Source organism: Amphibalanus amphitrite, unplaced genomic scaffold, assembly GCF_019059575.1.
Source record: "Amphibalanus amphitrite isolate SeventyFive unplaced genomic scaffold, NRLGWU_Aamphi_draft 000923F_arrow, whole genome shotgun sequence".
NCBI lineage: Eukaryota > Metazoa > Arthropoda > Thecostraca > Balanomorpha > Balanidae > Amphibalanus > Amphibalanus amphitrite.
In genome coordinates, this window is record NW_024882417.1 from 46,595 (window position 1) to 58,655 (window position 12,061).

The following is a 12,061-nucleotide window of genomic DNA, read 5'->3' on the forward strand; positions in this document are numbered from 1 at the left end:
GTCGGCTGCCGACGGCTGACGGCAGCCGACCGCCGAATGGTGAGAGGATGGAGGCTGGTGACTGTCAGTGTCCAGTGACTGTCCTATACTGGTGACAGGATAGCGTCTGTCCCGACTGGTGACAGCCCGGAGGATGGTGACAGTCCGACTGATTAGTGACAGGCTGGAGGCTGGTGACTGTTTGGTTTTAATGTCTAACCTACTGGTGACTACATATGCAGGACAGTGGCTGCCCTACTGGTGACAGACTGTTAGAAGACGGGAGGCTGGTGACTGTAGGCGTCCAGTGTCTGCTACTGGTGACAGGACAATGCCTGTTCACTGTTGACGTTGCAACTGATTAGTGACAGGCTGAAGGCTGGCGACTGTCCAGTATCTGCCTTACTGGGGATAGACGGGAGGCTGGTGACAATTTAATTAAACTACATCACCTTTCCAAAGCTCGTGCTATGAGCTCCGTGGCAAGCACTGCACGGCGCACTTTCGGGCACGATCGTCATCACCGCGACCAGTTGCATGTCACGGAAAAGGACGGATCACGAATGCAGACGCAGAGAGGCGTTACTAACCCCGCGACCGGTTGAGTAACTCGTTCTCAGCCACATCGGGGTGGAAGAGACTATGAAAAATTGCAGTTCTTGCCCAGCTGGTTAGAGTCTTAAGCCAAAGCTCCCCTCATGACAGTGGCTGGTTTTATTTATGTGACATTGGTTATTTTGGTTGCAAGAGTAATTTTATTTTGATATCAATTAGTAAGCGGAAAAAATATGTTGTATTTAACGGCATATTTAAGCAGATTACGACATATTTTACATGATAAAATGTGGAGGAATAGATGAAATAGCGCCTTGACGAAATACCAATACGTGGCAAAATATTTTACGGCCTTGCAAAATGTATTGAAGTCATTGTATCAAATACAACCACGACCATTGCTAACATCGCGACCTCTTGCTAACTCCACGAGTTACGGTCACGACCTTTGAACTGGCCTTAAAACGTCACGAGTCACGACCAGTCACGTCACCGGGTCATGATGTCACGACCTGTGACATAACCCGCGCCTGTGCGTCTCTGGACAGAAAGCGGAAGCGGGCTGACCGACGTTGTGTGCTTCACTGAGCGCGCGTGGCTCGGATCGACACGCTATGTGGACAGTGAGACCACGCGCGGCGCCACGTGAGCGCAGTGTGTCAGATGTCTGGACACAGTGTGGATAGAGTGGCCGTCGGTGGAACAGTGGCAGTGAGACAGGGGGCAGACATCTGGCTTCTGCTGTGGTGCGTGGACAGGAAATTGACGAACGGAATTGATAGTGTCTCTGGTGCGACCATTCAGAAGGTGCGTGGTGACACTGGAAAGACGGTTGCGTTACGGGGACAAAAGTGACCAGTGGTGAAACAAAATAACGTATCAGAGAAACTTAAGAGGAAAACCGTAATGTAGCTGGACGAATGATGCAAGATGCAAAAGAGACGGTAAAGGAAAAAAATGGCACGAGTAGCATCAAGATGTGTGGGATAAAATAGGTCAATTATGAAATTTTCTGTAGTGCGATGAGCGAACTCTTCCGAAGACAAGGGATTCGGTATTATGGAAACAAATCACAGCAATCGCTATGGTCAACAACCGGCCAGGGCACTGCCCTGTCTGCTACTGCTGATGCTGCTCCCTACTGCTAACAGCTGCAGCTCCCGCAGTGTTGCCATCTACCGACAGACGCGGGAATCTCAATACACAACTACGGTATCCTCCGATGGATGGGGGACCTCACAGGCTACGAATTCAGGCGACCCAAGAGCTGACGGCTCGACAGCCGAGCCGCTACCCCAGGCAGAGGCTAGGGTCGGTGGTCCACCGGCTGAGCCGCTGCCCCGAGCAGAGGCTAGGGTCAGCGGACCGTTCCTGATCCCGGACGATGACGTAGGAGATGACGTCAGACCGGTGTTGATCAGTGATGTGGAGGCGGTGGCAGCTGGGTTTGACACGTCAGAGCCGGAGACCTACATAGGTGAGAAACGGAAGAAGCACCTCTGTTACATTGACTGCACTGTATGGCTGATGTAATTATTGCATAAACATTCTCCTTCTTTTTTTGCATCTCGGTGAGCATTTTAGCTCACAGGGGAGAAGACTGTACAAATAGATGTTGTGTAGATTTTTTTTTTGTGAACAAGTTTTTGGTGCAAATGCATGGATCGCCTATTCCACCATCTTTTTACTTTTCTTGAGACGCGCTGGATGTTATTCATATGACCTTCAAAGGTCAGCCTGAATGGCCCTCAGGTCAAGGATATGAATTGACCGGAAAAGATCACGTTGCATATTAGCAAACTCCTATTGTTGAAATAAGCCTATTTACGGTGTTTTTATCATCCATATTATTTATCACAATCTATTGTCGAAATGCTTTGGTGACCATTAATGACCTGGCATGACCTCTGAGGTATAATGGGGAGCCACATATGAATTTGCCCATTCAAAGTCCGGAAAAATAGAAATGATGATAAAAGAGTTTGCCCAAAAGAGGTGCATTTTCACCTCCTTATTGACTTAAAATGGCGAGGCCACAAAATTGACATGACCTTAGGTCATAAACGTTGAAAATTAGGATGAACGTTTCATATCAGCAAAAATGTGATGGTGTGGGTTTAAATATCCTCTGTCCACCATATCACGGCTTATACGGCTGGACGTCTGACTATACATGCACAAGAGCAGATTTTATCAGCGGTTAGTTATACATACGTCCGGTTGTCTATCCGTTATTGCGTTTTCGTCTTTGACTGCGCTCCTTATCTCGTTGGCCCTCAGGTGAGCTGGAGAGAGACGTGGAAGAATCTCTCTACCCGTCTGAGGACGAACGACGCCGGCGTAAAATGGATGACGTGCTGGCTGTGTATGGCGCGGGCCGCCCGTTCCGACCTCGATGTGCCAACTGTCTACTGAGAACCCACGGTGGCGTTCGCCAGCTGACACCAGCACCGCCTATGGATGCCAGCCGTAACCGCGAAATGGCGCGCAAACAGAGGCAGATATCGCAGGTTTGTCGTTGAGCTGATAGTGTGCCTTCCACACCATTTTATATGTTCAGCAATCAAATATTTACTCTACACATGGTGATTTGTTCGGTGCGTGTGTCTATGTAGATTTCCGAACGGTGAACAACCACCTTGCCTTCAGAGTAGGGGAGAGTGGGGTAAGATGCCCAGGGTGGGAAAGACGCCCCACCCCCTCTAGCGGGGAAACAAAGAATCGAACCTGGAAATTAATGTTCTTAGCGTAAAGCAGAAGCCTGCCTTGTTAACTGCACAAAAATTTGCGAAGCTCAGTTGGGCAACGGCTGGCTGGTGATTGCATGTTTTTTATTTGCTGCTTTCAAAAAATATTTTGGCGTCAAAACATTGTAAATATCAAAAAAGGTAGATAATTTTTGCGTCCCTTGCTATAGTCGTGATACATTAACATGCGTGTACTGTGTCCCAAACAGTTTGTTTCAGGGTGTAGTTTTATGGCTAACAAATTGTGCTGATTTAATGTTACTTCGGTACCTTGGGGTAAGATGCCCCCGGTCCTGATGGGGAAAGACGCCCCCCTAAATCCGTAGGCTGTCCTTCAAGCAGCCCGTCAAATCATTTATTACATACTTGTGATGAGAGACAAAAGCCGACCTGGGACTATTGAGAGTCCGGTACGGTCGGGTGCTCCCCATGCCGGTCTCTCGGCCCACACAGCGACTTTTTGGGCGGCATCTGACTCTGAGAGCCCTCACGACGGCCTCTGTGGGCCCCATTATTGGTTCTTGGGCCCCTCACGACATTCTTTGAGGGCTCCCACGTTGGCTCCACGGGCCGCGCTGGCATCTGAGGTCCCCACGATGGGCTCGAGGGCCCTCAAGCATCATGAAGACCTATAAGGGCCCCACAGTGGTCTCCGAACGCCACCACGGAGGCTTGTTTGGCCACGCTGGACTATGATGACCCTAACGATGACCTCTGAAGCCCCTTACGACTACTTTTGAGGGCCCTTTCGATGACGTTTGGTGTCTACTGCAGGCTCGAAGGGACTACTGATTCGTTCAGGCGATTCACGTGCCTATTTATGTCACTTTTAGTGCAGGGGGCATCTTACCCAGCGCCAGGGGCGTCTTTTCCACCCTGTGGGGTAAGATGCCCCCTTTCACTTCTTCAGGAAAATGCTTAATAGCAAAAAAAGTTATCAATTATCATATTTCAGGCACGAAAGTGTGATATTTTTGGAGAAAAATGATGTCGGCTTCCGTTGAAACTCCAAGTTTTGGCTTTCTGATCGTCATTTTCAAATAATATATGACATAGTCAAACCCTGGGCTGGGCAATGGGCATCTTTCCCCACTCTCCCCTACATATTTCAATCGCTTGTGGTTATACTGTGCTGGAAAACACTCGTTAGCATCTGAAGTAAGAACACGTTGCAGTGCATGCAAGCATCCTTTTAGCTTGTTGGACAGGCAAATTGATCGGGCAACTGGTTTAGACAACCTCCGTACAACCTCTGAAAGCACCGTGTCACTACAGATCCTGCACTGATTGTTTCAGGACGAAGGTCCCTACAACTATGTCATTGAGGTGCTGCACAACGTCACCGAGGAGAGACTGCCGGCCGCTCCACCGATCAGAGACGAGCACGGCAACCTCCGGAGGCTGGTCAAAGAAGAGGACGTACTCAGGAAGGTGGGGTCAGATAGAATGCACCCTAAAGCACCAGATAAAATGCACTTACGGAGACGTTCGTAAGGCTATGATTGGTACGTCACTTAGAAGGCTGTTATGATGTATGATATAAGTGCATACGCTGCAACGCAGGAAAACAAACTAAAATTCGCATTAATTTTCATATATGGCCGATCGACATTCCCATCTTCAGCTGAGCCTCAGTGACTCTTTTCCGTGTCCTTTCTCAGGTGGACATTCGTATCGAAGAAACATGGGACAAGGAGGCGTTCGAACACCGAAGGTGGCACAACTGGAACTGGTTGAGGGAGCACTACAGCGGCGAGAGGCACAGTCAGGTCGCCGGAAATAACGTGATCCAGCTGGGATTCGAACCCACGCTCAGTCACATGATGGCAGAGATGCTCAGGAGCGGCAAGACCACGCCTGACGAGATTTACGCGGCGCTTGACGCGCTTGTGAAGAGATCGAAGCCTTTGCATGGAGACAAGAGAGTTGTAGAAGACAAGAGTCGCGCTGTGGATGCTTCTGCTGCTGTTGGTGACAAGAATGACAAAAATGTCCCGCCATCCGAGATTAGAGACGTTGCATTCATTGACTCTGAGCCAGGTCGCGCATCACTTTCGTCCAGGACAAAAAGCCACCAGCGGCTGTCCCATCGAGGCTCAATACGCTGGTTCCCAGGAGGAGATCCACGACCTTCAGCCAGCATCCAGGCCTGGGACCGCCATAAGCGGCTGATGAGCGAGTTTGAGAACCCAGAGGACGAGCACCAGAATAAGGAGAGCGAAGATCCGAACCTTGATCACGAGTTCCGGAGCCCTGAAGATGACTTCAAGAACCAGGGAGAACAACTTGGTCGTTCTGGGACCTCAAGCAGCGATGGTTGGACATCAACAGCCAGGCAGAGTCTGAGAGAATACGGTGACAGGATTGAACCACATCTCCGCAGTGAACGCAGGACAACCTCGGGGGAGCATGAAGAGAAACAGTTGCGGCACGGAAACGATCACAGGAAGGGCAGGTCGGGTCTTCGACGATGGTTCTGGAGGGGCAGGGTCGGCGGGAATGCAAACAGAAGAAACCGGAGGCCCTTCCAAAGACGCATGACTCACCGTCGGTCGGTTCGTCGAAACTTGAAGCGGACTGTGAAGGACATACCACGCGGTTTCAATGTAGCTGTGCAGGAAGACAGGACGCTTTACTAGAGCTTGTTTCAGCCAATTAGACGGCGGGGTCAAAAACGGCTGACATTGGCTGTGCGAGAGCTTCACTGAGCTCAGCTGTTTAGAGTTAAGAGGGACGCTTTGTTTAAACGATACACTGTTGTTGTACTGTTACACTTAACACCTACGAGTACCTAGATGCCTACCATTTTTTAGCCGATGTTCTGTATTTTTTTTTTCGGTAAAAGTAACAACGATACACCGATACTGAAACAGAAACCGATCTGAGCCGGTGTCTTCGATAGATAGTTCAGTAATCAGTACCCAATAAACGGCAATGGACTAGCGGCTCTAAACTTCGTCCATTCTGGGAGGATGGGGAGACGCGAGGAAGTTGTTTTTAGCTGCACTCTAAAGCTCATGTTGATTGTTGTGTGCCTAGGAACAGCAGCTACGGAGGTCAAATTTTACGGATAAAAAAAAATAATTATACTCGTAAACATACATAGAGCCAATAATATAATTAGAAGTGCAACACTGAGCCGCTGATATTCAATCACGAGTCGCGTCAATCAGTACGAGTCCCGCTGATATTCAATCACGAGTCAATCATCAATCAATCTCAATCACGAGTCGGTTTCCCTGGCGCCGTAAGTAACGGCGGAAACCATGTCATGGATACGGCCTCCGTCCCGCGCCGGGCCGGGGTGTTTGAACACCCCCCCCCCTGCGGTTTTACGCAGATATTTCAAAAACAGCGGCGCGAAGCGCCGCCGTTTTTGACACACCTGTTTATGCATCTTTTCCGCATATGTTGTGCAAATTTCAGACCCAGGGCTCTCAAGGTCAGGGCACCAGGTCAGGTCAAGTGACCTCACCTCAGAAAAAGTTTCAATCCTCGTCATAGCTACACCAACTGAACGATCGCCTTGAAACTTTCAGCGATTGATAAGAGTAACAGTATGTAGGTACAAAGTGTTAATCTCGGAATTTTGATATCGTTGACCTAAGGTCGGGTAAATTTTGCGACCTCCCCATTATAAGTCAATGGGAGAAAATTGAAATGCGCCTTTTTTTGGACAAATGATGTTCAAAACCCTCTCAAACATCGGTTCTTAGGTAAAAATGACACACTGAATCGGAAAAAATGCAACTGTGACCCCTCTGTCTGCCCCTGAGGTCATCTCAGGTCATAAGGGTCACCACTCACCAGCAGTTTTTTGGCTAGAACTTTTGATAAAGACGTGCTAGAGCGATGAAAACACGTCAGATGTATTCAGCTCGACGATACGGATCGACTGATATGCAGCATGACCCTTTCCGGTCAGGACATGACCTTGACCTGAGGTCAAATTCTCAAAATGACCTTTCAAGGTCAAAAAATAGTTTCTTCGACGCGTTACGACGAGAGGAATACGATGCTGCCAAAAGTAATGTCGTGTCTCTCTTGAGTCAAAAATTATTGACGAAACCCCATTTTCGTGAAAACTGCTATTTTTACAGTTTTTGCCCTCTGGAGGCTAAACGTTGACCTGGGATCAAATCTGAGAACAATACTCAGAAATTTCCGTAAAAGGGCTATCGAATGCGCTTTTCCGCAGCGCTGTAGCTTTACTGGTTCCCGAGTTAGCCGTTGGCAGTTTCCAAAGTTGTTGAAATTGACTGCATTTGACCTTTGATGACCTTTGGCGACCTGACCTTTGACCTGACCAAAAAATGACGGAAGTGTTTCCGTCATTATTTTTGACGCTCTTTCGAATGCCGCTTACTGCATGTCGCTACGTGGCCCAGGAGCCGAGTTAGACGGGCGGTGTTCACTGTTCAGACACCCCCTCCCCCCGGCCCGGCGCGGAAGTCGCGTAGCAATGGCCCGGCGCGGGTTAAATATTAGGCTGACAATAGGCGGCATAAATGTGAAGCTAGATGGGAGGCCTTTTCAAGGGGTTGGCCCCATCGATCGATGTTTTTATATGAGCAATAAAGAGGCCCTCCGATTTCTGTGCCAGAGACATTGCCCCCTGAGCACCCTCCGAGCGTATGCAGCTTGCAAGGATTGATCTTCCAGACCACCGAATTACCACCAAAGTGCGTGTAGGGTAGGCACACGCGTATATGCGCCTACATATCATTGCGTAGAATACCGAAACAGTCACCGTGACCGAAACCACGGAACGACCCAAGCGTAAGAGGCCCCGAGATCTGCCAAAAGACGCTCCAGGCGCCGAACAGCAGCCAGAGGGCCTCCAAGTGCGTGACATAGCCCTGTGGGCGCCAGGCATAAGCTATATGAGCTAGCAAAAGGCCCTTGAGCTAGCGCGAGGCAGTGCCGCCTGAGCCAAGATTACTTTACTGATAAGGCCAGGGGCGCGGGAACTACGTTCAGACTGGGGGGGGGGGGGGGCACACCATAATAGAGATCAACCTCGGGTACCCCCAAATCCAGTTTTCTCACCGGTTTTAGGTCACTTATTTTTCATCCCTTGGCTTTTATTTACAACAAAAAAGAAGACATTTGCAAAAAAGTGTGGTACCTATTACGTCTCAAATCTGTGGGGGCATCGCCCCCACGGCCCCAGAGTTGGGAGGGCAAGCTTCCCCCACTGCCCCCCCCCCCCGGCCCCCGCGCCTATGGATAGGGCCCATGAACGGTGATCTATATACCTACTCTGGCCTGAACTACCTAGTACCTACCGAAGCACGCAGGGTCGCCGCCCGTTCCATATGCTTGCTGGTCGTTGGGAGTTTTCAGCATAGGCGCGGGAGCCGGGGGGGCAGTGGGGGCAGCTTGCCCCCCCCCCCAACTCTGGGGCCGTGGGGGCGGTGCCCCCACAGCTTTGAGACGGAATACCACACTTTGTTTGCAAATGTTTTCTTTTTTTTTGTTAAAAAGGCCGAGGGGTGAAAAATAAGTGGCCTAAAACCGGTGAGAAAACTAGATTTGGGGGTACAGGGACCCGCAGTTGCTTCTGTACACACTAGTATTTCAGCGTATTCTTGGCCTGTGACACCGTTGGAGGCGAATTGGGAAATGATTGTGTGCTTATTAAAACCACCATCTGACGGGCTTTAAACTGATGTGCTGCTCTCCTAATTCAGTGAACTTTTTATGGCTGTATCAGCAAAACATTGTTTTCAGCGCTTTTTCCTGCCCCATTCCTTCTGAAACCTGGAACCGCTTATTCCATTCACTCCTGCCATCTGACGATGGTCGTGCTGATTACTAGTTCCAGCGCTAGTTACTGCTCCAGTTTTGCACCCGGCACAAACTCAGGCGGCACCGGGCCGTGGCTCGACCAGTGAGGGTCGGACCGAGCCGACTGCCTGGGGCGCGGTTAGATCGGACGCCCTGCTGGGGAAGGGGACGGGAGTGAGGGGGAGGGGAGGAGGTGGTCACGTGGTCCGTCCAAGCTCGCAGACAACCTGTCCCGCGCCCAGCCATGTTCCGTGATCCAAAATGGCACTAGAGGGCTGTGGAATGCCTGGAGGAGACGCTTCGAAAGCGAACTTCAGCAGCACTAATTGAACATATTCTGTGGAGATAAATGAATATTATCTTAATGCAGAAAAAAATTATGCCTAAGCTGTATAAGCTGTATCTTTTTAAAAGCTGTAAATAGAATTATTTTTAGGGACTTATAGGTTTCGTATACACACTGAAGTGTTACATTAAGCCGTTTCACTCTTATGGTTTGATAACTGAAGAGTTATCCTTTTTTCTCGCAGGGAATGACAAGACAATAACAATACGAATAAAACCAGACGTTTCGCACAAAAAAGTGCCTCCGTCAGTGGCGAGAAATAAGTAACTAGGCATAGATGTTTTCTTTCGATAAAATCGATGATGTAGTAATCTTTATTTTTTAAATATATATTTTCAACAGTTTTTTAAGCACATCATGGAAGCTTATAAACATTTGTGTATTTTATCGGCAACCCGGCTGGCCAGACCGAGACGGTGCCGCATATAGTTCTCATCGATGTTAAAACTGAAACAGACTCTTTCCGCAGTCAGGAAATCGCATGCGAGAGCCTATTCAAATGCATGGAAGCACGCTCGCCTCAATCGCACGCAATCGCAAGCGATTGATGCGAGAAGAATTATAATGTATTTGAATAGGCTCTCGCATGCGATTTCCTGAACGCGGAAAGAGTCTGTTTCAGCCTTTAAACCTACACTTATTTTTCTTCACTGACGAACGCATGTTGTTGTCCGAAACGTTTGGTTTTATTCGCTTTGTTTTTATATTGTCATTGTCCGTGAGAAAAACATACTCATATGGACTGGTCTCAGTCCATGTAGAAATTGTCGCACATTCATCAACATGGATAAAATGAATATTAACCCTCACCACACATATACCTAAGTAGAGGTAAGTAGCCCCCTGTTTTTCACCAATAAATCGCGGCAAAGCGAAGGATTGCGACGATTCTTTGGTGCCCTGGAGGTAATCAATTTTACAACTTCCCGGAAAATTAAATAGCCCTTATAATTTTTGCATCTTCTCCGAGAATTTTAAATCCCTGAACCAAATTACCTTTGACCTGTGATTATTTTTCTCAAGATCATGTCAGGCTAGAATAGCAATTGAAAGTCAGCGCACATCTTCTGTGTGTTTCCATAGTCGTTTCATGATTAGGGACGTGACAACATGTGATTGTGAAATATACTATCTAATGTTTGTCTCATTGATTGTTGTGGGTGCCACGGTCACGTGAAACTCAGGTTAAGGTCATTTACTTGAAATGATCTCGGCTAACTTCCTTAAATTTACACCTTTTTACTGTGGTTTTTAGGAAGTGTTGGTTTGAAATTTAGCACCCATTTTAGCATATGAAAACTAGGCATACTTAGGTATCAGTTATAGTGCCTATGCAACATGTTGCAAGGCTGTCAGAGCTGGTTAACATTCTATGGATGGCCGGCGGAACGCCTAATGGGTGATCTGGCGTGACCCGTCCTACCCCAAATGCTTTGATACATCATCTTTGATCAAAGCAAGTGCAAATTCGGAGTCAGAAGCAAGCCAAGTCCCAGCAAACTTCACTTGTAGAAATTCTAGCAGGACCCAATTTTCCGTGCGTTTGGGTTATATACCTGATCTGGGAGGTCAACCAATGACCTAGGATCTCAACATTGATCAGGACATAAAATAATTGGCTTTCTCTCGTCAGCGATGACCAGGACCCTAAAAACATTGGATTTCTCTCGTCACGAGCAGCACGCTCTTTTTTCTTTCTTTTTTTTTTCTTTTTCAGCGAAGATCTGGCTCTTTTATCAAGGGCCGAATGGCTGAGGGCTTCTACGCCCCTCCGTTACATGTAAGACGCTGAAAAAATGCCTTAATGGGTGAGGATTTAATATCGATTGGTTTTTAATTGCCAAAGCCGAAGGCTTAAATTTACTTCGATAGCAGTTTTTAAGACCAACGAGCTCGAATGCTATGACTTCTTGAACAATGTAAGCATCACATAAAATGAATCGTGAGAGAAGCGGCTCAAGATTGAGGAGCTATGAGACACTTAATAACTTAACTTGCACTGGTTTTTAAACCTTTCCGTTGCAGACTGGTAGATCAAATTTTAGGATTGATTTCAGCTGCTGCTGAAATGATGTAAAGCTATTCATTCGTTCATTCATGCGACCATCCATTCATAAAAAGGCCAGTGATAAAAATTTTCATTTTAGATAAGTGTGAAATACAAACTCAATAAAAGTTTAATGATACGGTAAATTTGACAGCTTTTATAATAAATAGACAAATCATCACAGTATTTGTCAACAATTGCTGTTGGGGGGGACTGGGGAGGGTGGTTGCTGGCTCATAACCTGTCACCCCCCCCCCCCTCCAAAAAAAAACGAAATCGATCATCCGCGAAAAGAAGAGCTCAAACCGAGGTGACGAATCGATTTATATGGTATGCAGGATGACTAACGATGCCACTTTTGGACTTGTTGTGTCATAAATTCCATCATCTGGATAGCACGTCAACATTCTATTTGATATTTTGCAACAAACGTATACTATTTGGCGCGACTAGCCTCAGAAATGTTCTGAAACTAAAACCGTTTCTTTGCAATTAACTTGGCCCACGTCACCCCAGCTTATGCACGACAAAAATAAAATAATGCTTCAGGATCACTGGCCTGAATTCCAATGCTTAAGGTTTACTCAAAACCGGTGT